We start from the raw sequence: 7,500 nt of genomic DNA on the forward strand, positions 1-7,500 counted from the left end.
ACATGAGTGTCTGATCAAACTTTTTCAAGGCCTGCAGCATCAGCTCCTCTCCTGTCCATCACAGAAAAATGAAAAAGCTTACAGCACCTGGTATTCCCAGGCGGTCTCCCATCCAAGTACTAACCAGGCCCGACCCTGCTTAGCTTCCGAGATCGGACGAGATCGGGCGTGTTCAGGGTGGTATGGCCGTAAGCGACAGTTGTGTGTTCAATCGGGCCTTTTAAAAATGCATTTGGGCACTTTTTAATCTCTTCATATGTTACTGTGTTTTTTTTCTAGGATGAATTCAATGCATTCTTGCACATGAGTGTCTGATCAAACTTTTTCAAGGCCTGCAGCATCAGCACCTCTCCTGTCCATCACAGAAAAATGAAAAAGCTTACAGCACCTGGTATTCCCAGGCGGTCTCCCATCCAAGTACTAACCAGGCCCGACCCTGCTTAGCTTCCGAGATCGGACGAGATCGGGCGTGTTCAGGGTGGTATGGCCGTAAGCGACAGTTGTGTGTTCAATCGGGCCTTTTAAAAATGCATTTGGGCACTTTTTAATCTCTTCATATGTTACTGTGTTTTTTTTCTAGGATGAATTCAATGCATTCTTGCACATGAGTGTCTGATCAAACTTTTTCAAGGCCGGCAGCATCAGCACCTCTCCTGTCCATCACAGAAAAATGAAAAAGCTTACAGCACCTGGTATTCCCAGGCGGTCTCCCATCCAAGTACTAACCAGGCCCGACCCTGCTTAGCTTCCGAGATCGGACGAGATCGGGCGTGTTCAGGGTGGTATGGCCGTAAGAGACAGTTGTGTGTTCAATCGGGCCTTTTAAAAATGCATTTGGGCACTTTTTAATCTCTTCATATGTTACTGTGTTTTTTTTCTAGGATGAATTCAATGCATTCTTGCACATGAGTGTCTGATCAAACTTTTTCAAGGCCTGCAGCATCAGCACCTCTCCTGTCCATCACAGAAAAATGAAAAAGCTTACAGCACCTGGTATTCCCAGGCGGTCTCCCATCCAAGTACTAACCAGGCCCGACCCTGCTTAGCTTCCGAGATCGGACGAGATCGGGCGTGTTCAGGGTGGTATGGCCGTAAACGACAGTTGTGTGTTCAATCGGGCCTTTTAAAAATGCATTTGGGCACTTTTTAATCTCTTCATATGTTACTGTGTTTTTTTTCTAGGATGAATTCAATGCATTCTTGCACATGAGTGTCTGATCAAACTTTTTCAAGGCCTGCAGCATCAGCACCTCTCCTGTCCATCACAGAAAAATGAAAAAGCTTACAGCACCTGGTATTCCCAGGCGGTCTCCCATCCAAGTACTAACCAGGCCCGACCCTGCTTAGCTTCCGAGATCGGACGAGATCGGGCGTGTTCAGGGTGGTATGGCCGTAAGCAACAGTTGTGTGTTCAATCGGGCCTTTTAAAAATGCATTTGGGCACTTTTTAATCTCTTCATATGTTACTGTGTTTTTTTTCTAGGATGAATTCAATGCATTCTTGCACATGAGTGTCTGATCAAACTTTTTCAAGGCCTGCAGCATCAGCACCTCTCCTGTCCATCACAGAAAAATTAAAAAGCTTACAGCACCTGGTATTCCCAGGCGGTCTCCCAACCAAGTACTAACCAGGCCCGACCCTGCTTAGCTTCCGAGATCGGACGAGATCGGGCATGTTCAGGGTGGTATGGCCGTAAGCGACAGTTGTGTGTTCAATCGGGCCTTTTAAAAATGCATTTGGGCACTTTTTAATCTCTTCATATGTTACTGTGTTATTTTTCTAGGATGAATTCAATGCATTCTTGCACATGAGTGTCTGATCAAACTTTTTCAAGGCCTGCAGCATCAGCACCTCTCCTGTCCATCACAGAAAAATGAAAAAGCTTACAGCACCTGGTATTCCCAGGCGGTCTCCCATCCAAGTACTAAACAGGCCCGACCCTGCTTAGCTTCCGAGATCGGACGAGATCGGGCGTGTTCAGGGTGGTATGGCCGTAAGCGACAGTTGTGTGTTCAATCGGGCCTTTTAAAAATGCATTTGGGCACTTTTTAATCTCTTCATATGTTACTGTGTTTTTTTTCTAGGATGAATTCAATGCATTCTTGCACATGAGTGTCTGATCCAACTTTTTCAAGGCCTGCAGCATCAGCACCTCTCCTGTCCATCACAGAAAAATGAAAAAGCTTACAGCACCTGGTATTCCCAGGCGGTCTCCCATCCAAGTACTAACCAGGCCCGACCCTGCTTAGCTTCCGAGATCGGACGAGATCGGGCGTGTTCAGGGTGGTATGGCCGTAAGCGACAGTTGTGTGTTCAATCGGGCCTTTTAAAAATGCATTTGGGCACTTTTTAATCTCTTCATATGTTACTGTGTTTTTTTTCTAGGATGAATTCAATGCATTCTTGCACATGAGTGTCTGATCAAACTTTTTCAAGGCCTGCAGCATCAGCACCTCTCCTGTCCATCACAGAAAAATGAAAAAGCTTACAGCACCTGGTATTCCCAGGCGGTCTCCCATCCAAGTACTAACCAGGCCCGACCCTGCTTAGCTTCCGAGATCGGACGAGATCGGGCGTGTTCAGGGTGGTATGGCCGTAAGCGACAGTTGTGTGTTCAATCGGGCCTTTTAAAAATGCATTTGGGCACTTTTTAATCTCTTCATATGTTACTGTGTTTTTTTTCTAGGATGAATTCAATGCATTCTTGCACATGAGTGTCTGATCAAACTTTTTCAAGGCCTGCAGCATCAGCACCTCTCCTGTCCATCACAGAAAAATGAAAAAGCTTACAGCACCTGGTATTCCCAGGCGGTCTCCCATCCAAGTACTAACCAGGCCCGACCCTGCTTAGCTTGCGAGATCGGACGAGATCGGGCGTGTTCAGGGTGGTATGGCCGTAAGCGACAGTTGTGTGTTCAATCGGGCCTTTTAAAGACGTGGCATGGTGCAGCAAGAATGTGGCTGTATTTTTAACGTTGTTTATAGTTTTCGTCAAAGATTTTGTCATGGTTTTTTTCTAAGACGAATTCAATGCATTCTTGCACATGAGTGTCTGATCAAACTTTTTCAAGGCCTGTAGCATCAGCACCTCTCCTGTCCATCACAGAAAAATGAAAAAGCTTACAGCACCTGGTATTCCCAGGCGGTCTCCCATCCAAGTACTAACCAGGCCCGACCCTGCTTAGCTTCCGAGATCGGACGAGATCGGGCGTGTTCAGGGTGGTATGGCCGTAAGCGAAAGTTGTGTGTTCGATCGGGCCTTTTAAAGACGTGGCATGGTGCAGCAAGAATGTGGTGGGGCATCTGTCTTACAGCACCTGGTATTCCCAGGCGGTCTCCCATCCAAGTACTAACCAGGCCTGACCCTGCTTAGCTTCCGAGATCGGACGAGATCGGGCGTGTTCAGGGTGGTATGGCCGTAAGCGACAGTTGTGTGTTCAATCGGGCCTTTTAAAAATGCATTTGGGCACTTTTTAATCTCTTCATATGTTACTGAGTTTTTTTTCTAGGATGAATTCAATGCATTCTTGCACATGAGTGTCTGATCAAACTTTTTCAAGGCCTGCAGCATCAGTACCTCTCCTGTCCATCACAGAAAAATGAAAAAGCTTACAGCACCTGGTATTCCCAGGCGGTCTCCCATCCAAGTACTAACCAGGCCCGACCCTGCTTAGCTTCCGAGATCAGACGAGATCGGGCGTGTTCAGGGTGGTATGGCCGTAAGCGACAGTTGTGTGTTCAATCGGGCCTTTTAAAGACGTGGCATGGTGCAGCAAGAATGTGGCTGTATTTTTAACGTTGTTTATAGTTTTCGTCAAAGATTTTGTCATGGTTTTTTTCTATGATGAATTCAATGCATTCTTGCACATGAGTGTCTGATCAAACTTTTTCAAGGCCTGCAGCATCAGCACCTCTCCTGTCCATCACAGAAAAATGAAAAAGCTTACAGCACCTGGTATTCCCAGGCGGTCTCCCATCCAAGTACTAACCAGGCCCGACCCTGCTTAGCTTCCGAGATCGGACGAGATCGGGCGTGTTCAGGGTGGTATGGCCGTAAGCGACAGTTGTGTGTTCAATCGGGCCTTTTAAAAATGCATTTGGGCACTTTTTAATCTCTTCATATGTTACTGTGTTTTTTTTCTAAGATGAATTCAATGCATTCTTGCACATGAGTGTCTGATCAAACTTTTTCAAGGCCTGCAGCATCAGCACCTCTCCTGTCCATCACAGAAAAATGAAAAAGCTTACAGCACCTGGTATTCCCAGGCGGTCTCCCATCCAAGTACTAACCAGGCCCGACCCTGCTTAGCTTCCGAGATCGGACGAGATCGGGTGTGTTCAGGGTGGTATGGCCGTAAGCGACAGTTGTGTGTTCAATCGGGCCTTTTAAAAATGCATTTGGGCACTTTTTAATCTCTTCATATGTTACTGTGTTTTTTTTCTAGGATGAATTCAATGCATTCTTGCACATGAGTGTCTGATCAAACTTTTTCAAGGCCTGCAGCATCAGCACCTCTCCTGTCCATCACAGAAAAATGAAAAAGCTTACAGCACCTGGTATTCCCAGGCGGTCTCCCATCCAAGTACTAACCAGGCCCGACCCTGCTTAGCTTCCGAGATCGGACGAGATCGGGCGTGTTCAGGGTGGTATGGCCGTAAGCGACAGTTGTGTGTTCAATCGGGCCTTTTAAAAATGCATTTGGGCACTTTTTAATCTCTTCATATGTTACTGTGTTTTTTTTCTAAGATGAATTCAATGCATTCTTGCACATGAGTGTCTGATCAAACTTTTTCAAGGCCTGCAGCATCAGCACCTCTCCTGTCCATCACAGAAAAATGAAAAAGCTTACAGCACCTGGTATTCCCAGGCGGTCTCCCATCCAAGTACTAACCAGGCCCGACCCTGCTTAGCTTCCGAGATCAGACGAGATCGGGCGTGTTCAGGGTGGTATGGCCGTAAGCGACAGTTGTGTGTTCAATCGGGCCTTTTAAAAATGCATTTGGGCACTTTTTAATCTCTTCATATGTTACTGTGTTTTTTTTCTAAGATGAATTCAATGCATTCTTGCACATGAGTGTCTGATCAAACTTTTTCAAGGCCTGCAGCATCAGCACCTCTCCTGTCCATCACAGAAAAATGAAAAAGCTTACAGCACCTGGTATTCCCAGGCGGTCTCCCATCCAAGTACTAACCAGGCCCGACCCTGCTTAGCTTCCGAGATCGGACGAGATCGGGCGTGTTCAGGGTGGTATGGCCGTAAGCGACAGTTGTGTGTTCAATCGGGCCTTTTAAAAATGCATTTGGGCACTTTTTAATCTCTTCATATGTTACTGTGTTTTTTTTCTAGGATGAATTCAATGCATTCTTGCACATGAGTGTCTGATCAAACTTTTTCAAGGCCTGCAGCATCAGCACCTCTCCTGTCCATCACAGAAAAATGAAAAAGCTTACAGCACCTGGTATTCCCAGGCGGTCTCCCATCCAAGTACTAACCAGGCCCGACCCTGCTTAGCTTCCGAGATCGGACGAGATCGGGCGTGTTCAGGGTGGTATGGCCGTAAGCGACAGTTGTGTGTTCAATCGGGCCTTTTAAAAATGCATTTGGGCACTTTTTAATCTCTTCATATGTTACTGTGTTTTTTTTCTAAGATGAATTCAATGCATTCTTGCACATGAGTGTCTGATCAAACTTTTTCAAGGCCTGCAGCATCAGCACCTCTCCTGTCCATCACAGAAAAATGAAAAAGCTTACAGCACCTGGTATTCCCAGGCGGTCTCCCATCCAAGTACTAACCAGGCCCGACCCTGCTTAGCTTCCGAGATCGGACGAGATCGGGCGTGTTCAGGGTGGTATGGCCGTAAGCGACAGTTGTGTGTTCAATCGGGCCTTTTAAAAATGCATTTGGGCACTTTTTAATCTCTTCATATGTTACTGTGTTTTTTTTCTAGGATGAATTCAATGCATTCTTGCACATGAGTGTCTGATCAAACTTTTTCAAGGCCTGCAGCATCAGCACCTCTCCTGTCCATCACAGAAAAATGAAAAAGCTTACAGCACCTGGTATTCCCAGGCGGTCTCCCATCCAAGTACTAACCAGGCCCGACCCTGCTTAGCTTCCGAGATCGGACGAGATCGGGCGTGTTCAGGGTGGTATGGCCGTAAGCGACAGTTGTGTGTTCAATCGGGCCTTTTAAAGATGTGGCATGGTGCAGCAAGAATGCGGTGGGGCATCTGCCCCACCACATTCTTGAATTTGGCTGTATTTTTAACGTTGTTTATAGTTTTCGTCAAAGATTTTGTCATGGTTTTTTTCTAGGATGAATTCAATGCATTCTTGCACATGAGTGTCTGATCCAACTTTTTCAAGGCCTGCAGCATCAGCACCTCTCCTGTCCATCACAGAAAAATGAAAAAGCTTACAGCACCTGGTATTCCCAGGCGGTCTCCCATCCAAGTACTAACCAGGCCCGACCCTGCTTAGCTTCCGAGATCGGACGAGATCGGGCGTGTTCAGGGTGGTATGGCCGTAAGCGACAGTTGTGTGTTCAATCGGGCCTTTTAAAAATGCATTTGGGCACTTTTTAATCTCTTCATATGTTACTGTGTTTTTTTTCTAGGATGAATTCAATGCATTCTTGCACATGAGTGTCTGATCAAACTTTTTCAAGGCCTGCAGCATCAGCACCTCTCCTGTCCATCACAGAAAAATGAAAAAGCTTACAGCACCTGGTATTCCCAGGCGGTCTCCCATCCAAGTACTAACCAGGCCCGACCCTGCTTAGCTTCCGAGATCGGACGAGATCGGGCGTGTTCAGGGTGGTATGGCCGTAAGCGACAGTTGTGTGTTCAATCGGGCCTTTTAAAGACGTGGCATGGTGCAGCAAGAATGTGGCTGTATTTTTAACGTTGTTTATACTTTTCGTCAAAGATTTTGTCATGGTTTTTTTCTATGATGAATTCAATGCATTCTTGCACATGAGTGTCTGATCAAACTTTTTCAAGGCCTGCAGCATCAGCACCTCTCCTGTCCATCACAGAAAAATGAAAAAGCTTACAGCACCTGGTATTCCCAGGCGGTCTCCCATCCAAGTACTAACCAGGCCCGACCCTGCTTAGCTTCCGAGATCAGACGAGATCGGGCGTGTTCAGGGTGGTATGGCCGTACGCGACAGTTGTGTGTTCAATCGGGCCTTTTAAAAATGCATTTTGGCACTTTTTAATCTCTTCATATTTTACTGTGTTTTTTTTCTAGGATGAATTCAATACATTCTTGCACATGAGTGTCTGATCCAACTTTTTCAAGGCCTGCAGCATCAGCACCTCTCCTGTCCATCACAGAAAAATGAAAAAGCTTACAGCACCTGGTATTCCCAGGCGGTCTCCCATCCAAGTACTAACCAGGCCCGACCCTGCTTAGCTTCCGAGATCGGACGAGATCGGGCGTGTTCAGGGTGGTATGGCCGTAAGCGACAGTTGTGTGTTCAATCGGGCCTTTTA

The 7,500-nt window shown here is 46.4% G+C and overlaps 25 non-coding genes across 25 annotated transcripts; all 25 read right to left on the reverse strand.

Moving 5' to 3' along the window:
• Positions 1 to 75: 75 nt before the first annotated feature.
• On the reverse strand, positions 76 to 194 carry LOC138587513 (5S ribosomal RNA). Its single transcript, XR_011307510.1, has one exon. It is a non-coding gene; the product is annotated as a 5S ribosomal RNA (ribosomal RNA).
• A 182-nt stretch (positions 195 to 376) lies between these two features.
• On the reverse strand, positions 377 to 495 carry LOC138587514 (5S ribosomal RNA). The gene has a single exon (XR_011307511.1). It is a non-coding gene; the product is annotated as a 5S ribosomal RNA (ribosomal RNA).
• A 182-nt stretch (positions 496 to 677) lies between these two features.
• On the reverse strand, positions 678 to 796 carry LOC138586586 (5S ribosomal RNA). Its single transcript, XR_011306653.1, has one exon. It is a non-coding gene; the product is annotated as a 5S ribosomal RNA (ribosomal RNA).
• A 182-nt stretch (positions 797 to 978) lies between these two features.
• On the reverse strand, positions 979 to 1,097 carry LOC138586424 (5S ribosomal RNA). The gene has a single exon (XR_011306502.1). It is a non-coding gene; the product is annotated as a 5S ribosomal RNA (ribosomal RNA).
• A 182-nt stretch (positions 1,098 to 1,279) lies between these two features.
• Positions 1,280 to 1,398, reverse strand: LOC138587515 (5S ribosomal RNA). The gene has a single exon (XR_011307512.1). It is a non-coding gene; the product is annotated as a 5S ribosomal RNA (ribosomal RNA).
• Positions 1,399 to 1,580: 182 nt separating this feature from the next.
• Positions 1,581 to 1,699, reverse strand: LOC138586836 (5S ribosomal RNA). Its single transcript, XR_011306895.1, has one exon. It is a non-coding gene; the product is annotated as a 5S ribosomal RNA (ribosomal RNA).
• A 182-nt stretch (positions 1,700 to 1,881) lies between these two features.
• LOC138586554 (5S ribosomal RNA) lies at positions 1,882 to 2,000 on the reverse strand. Its single transcript, XR_011306624.1, has one exon. It is a non-coding gene; the product is annotated as a 5S ribosomal RNA (ribosomal RNA).
• Positions 2,001 to 2,182: 182 nt separating this feature from the next.
• Positions 2,183 to 2,301, reverse strand: LOC138587516 (5S ribosomal RNA). Its single transcript, XR_011307513.1, has one exon. It is a non-coding gene; the product is annotated as a 5S ribosomal RNA (ribosomal RNA).
• Positions 2,302 to 2,483: 182 nt separating this feature from the next.
• Positions 2,484 to 2,602, reverse strand: LOC138587517 (5S ribosomal RNA). Its single transcript, XR_011307514.1, has one exon. It is a non-coding gene; the product is annotated as a 5S ribosomal RNA (ribosomal RNA).
• Positions 2,603 to 2,784: 182 nt separating this feature from the next.
• Positions 2,785 to 2,903, reverse strand: LOC138587080 (5S ribosomal RNA). The gene has a single exon (XR_011307125.1). It is a non-coding gene; the product is annotated as a 5S ribosomal RNA (ribosomal RNA).
• A 215-nt stretch (positions 2,904 to 3,118) lies between these two features.
• Positions 3,119 to 3,237, reverse strand: LOC138587519 (5S ribosomal RNA). Its single transcript, XR_011307515.1, has one exon. It is a non-coding gene; the product is annotated as a 5S ribosomal RNA (ribosomal RNA).
• Positions 3,238 to 3,306: 69 nt separating this feature from the next.
• Positions 3,307 to 3,425, reverse strand: LOC138587226 (5S ribosomal RNA). Its single transcript, XR_011307264.1, has one exon. It is a non-coding gene; the product is annotated as a 5S ribosomal RNA (ribosomal RNA).
• Positions 3,426 to 3,607: 182 nt separating this feature from the next.
• Positions 3,608 to 3,726, reverse strand: LOC138586352 (5S ribosomal RNA). The gene has a single exon (XR_011306435.1). It is a non-coding gene; the product is annotated as a 5S ribosomal RNA (ribosomal RNA).
• A 215-nt stretch (positions 3,727 to 3,941) lies between these two features.
• Positions 3,942 to 4,060, reverse strand: LOC138587520 (5S ribosomal RNA). The gene has a single exon (XR_011307516.1). It is a non-coding gene; the product is annotated as a 5S ribosomal RNA (ribosomal RNA).
• Positions 4,061 to 4,242: 182 nt separating this feature from the next.
• On the reverse strand, positions 4,243 to 4,361 carry LOC138587424 (5S ribosomal RNA). Its single transcript, XR_011307426.1, has one exon. It is a non-coding gene; the product is annotated as a 5S ribosomal RNA (ribosomal RNA).
• Positions 4,362 to 4,543: 182 nt separating this feature from the next.
• On the reverse strand, positions 4,544 to 4,662 carry LOC138587521 (5S ribosomal RNA). The gene has a single exon (XR_011307517.1). It is a non-coding gene; the product is annotated as a 5S ribosomal RNA (ribosomal RNA).
• A 182-nt stretch (positions 4,663 to 4,844) lies between these two features.
• On the reverse strand, positions 4,845 to 4,963 carry LOC138586353 (5S ribosomal RNA). Its single transcript, XR_011306436.1, has one exon. It is a non-coding gene; the product is annotated as a 5S ribosomal RNA (ribosomal RNA).
• Positions 4,964 to 5,145: 182 nt separating this feature from the next.
• Positions 5,146 to 5,264, reverse strand: LOC138587522 (5S ribosomal RNA). Its single transcript, XR_011307518.1, has one exon. It is a non-coding gene; the product is annotated as a 5S ribosomal RNA (ribosomal RNA).
• A 182-nt stretch (positions 5,265 to 5,446) lies between these two features.
• Positions 5,447 to 5,565, reverse strand: LOC138587523 (5S ribosomal RNA). Its single transcript, XR_011307519.1, has one exon. It is a non-coding gene; the product is annotated as a 5S ribosomal RNA (ribosomal RNA).
• A 182-nt stretch (positions 5,566 to 5,747) lies between these two features.
• Positions 5,748 to 5,866, reverse strand: LOC138587525 (5S ribosomal RNA). Its single transcript, XR_011307521.1, has one exon. It is a non-coding gene; the product is annotated as a 5S ribosomal RNA (ribosomal RNA).
• Positions 5,867 to 6,048: 182 nt separating this feature from the next.
• Positions 6,049 to 6,167, reverse strand: LOC138587526 (5S ribosomal RNA). The gene has a single exon (XR_011307522.1). It is a non-coding gene; the product is annotated as a 5S ribosomal RNA (ribosomal RNA).
• A 249-nt stretch (positions 6,168 to 6,416) lies between these two features.
• On the reverse strand, positions 6,417 to 6,535 carry LOC138587527 (5S ribosomal RNA). Its single transcript, XR_011307523.1, has one exon. It is a non-coding gene; the product is annotated as a 5S ribosomal RNA (ribosomal RNA).
• Positions 6,536 to 6,717: 182 nt separating this feature from the next.
• Positions 6,718 to 6,836, reverse strand: LOC138587528 (5S ribosomal RNA). The gene has a single exon (XR_011307524.1). It is a non-coding gene; the product is annotated as a 5S ribosomal RNA (ribosomal RNA).
• A 215-nt stretch (positions 6,837 to 7,051) lies between these two features.
• On the reverse strand, positions 7,052 to 7,170 carry LOC138586909 (5S ribosomal RNA). Its single transcript, XR_011306963.1, has one exon. It is a non-coding gene; the product is annotated as a 5S ribosomal RNA (ribosomal RNA).
• A 182-nt stretch (positions 7,171 to 7,352) lies between these two features.
• LOC138587529 (5S ribosomal RNA) lies at positions 7,353 to 7,471 on the reverse strand. Its single transcript, XR_011307525.1, has one exon. It is a non-coding gene; the product is annotated as a 5S ribosomal RNA (ribosomal RNA).
• Positions 7,472 to 7,500: the final 29 nt, after the last annotated feature.

The sequence above is a fragment of the Semicossyphus pulcher genome, unplaced genomic scaffold (assembly GCF_022749685.1).
Source record: "Semicossyphus pulcher isolate SPU_LCO1_2020_fin unplaced genomic scaffold, fSemPul1.0.p SCAF_11, whole genome shotgun sequence".
Lineage (NCBI taxonomy): Eukaryota > Metazoa > Chordata > Actinopteri > Labriformes > Labridae > Semicossyphus > Semicossyphus pulcher.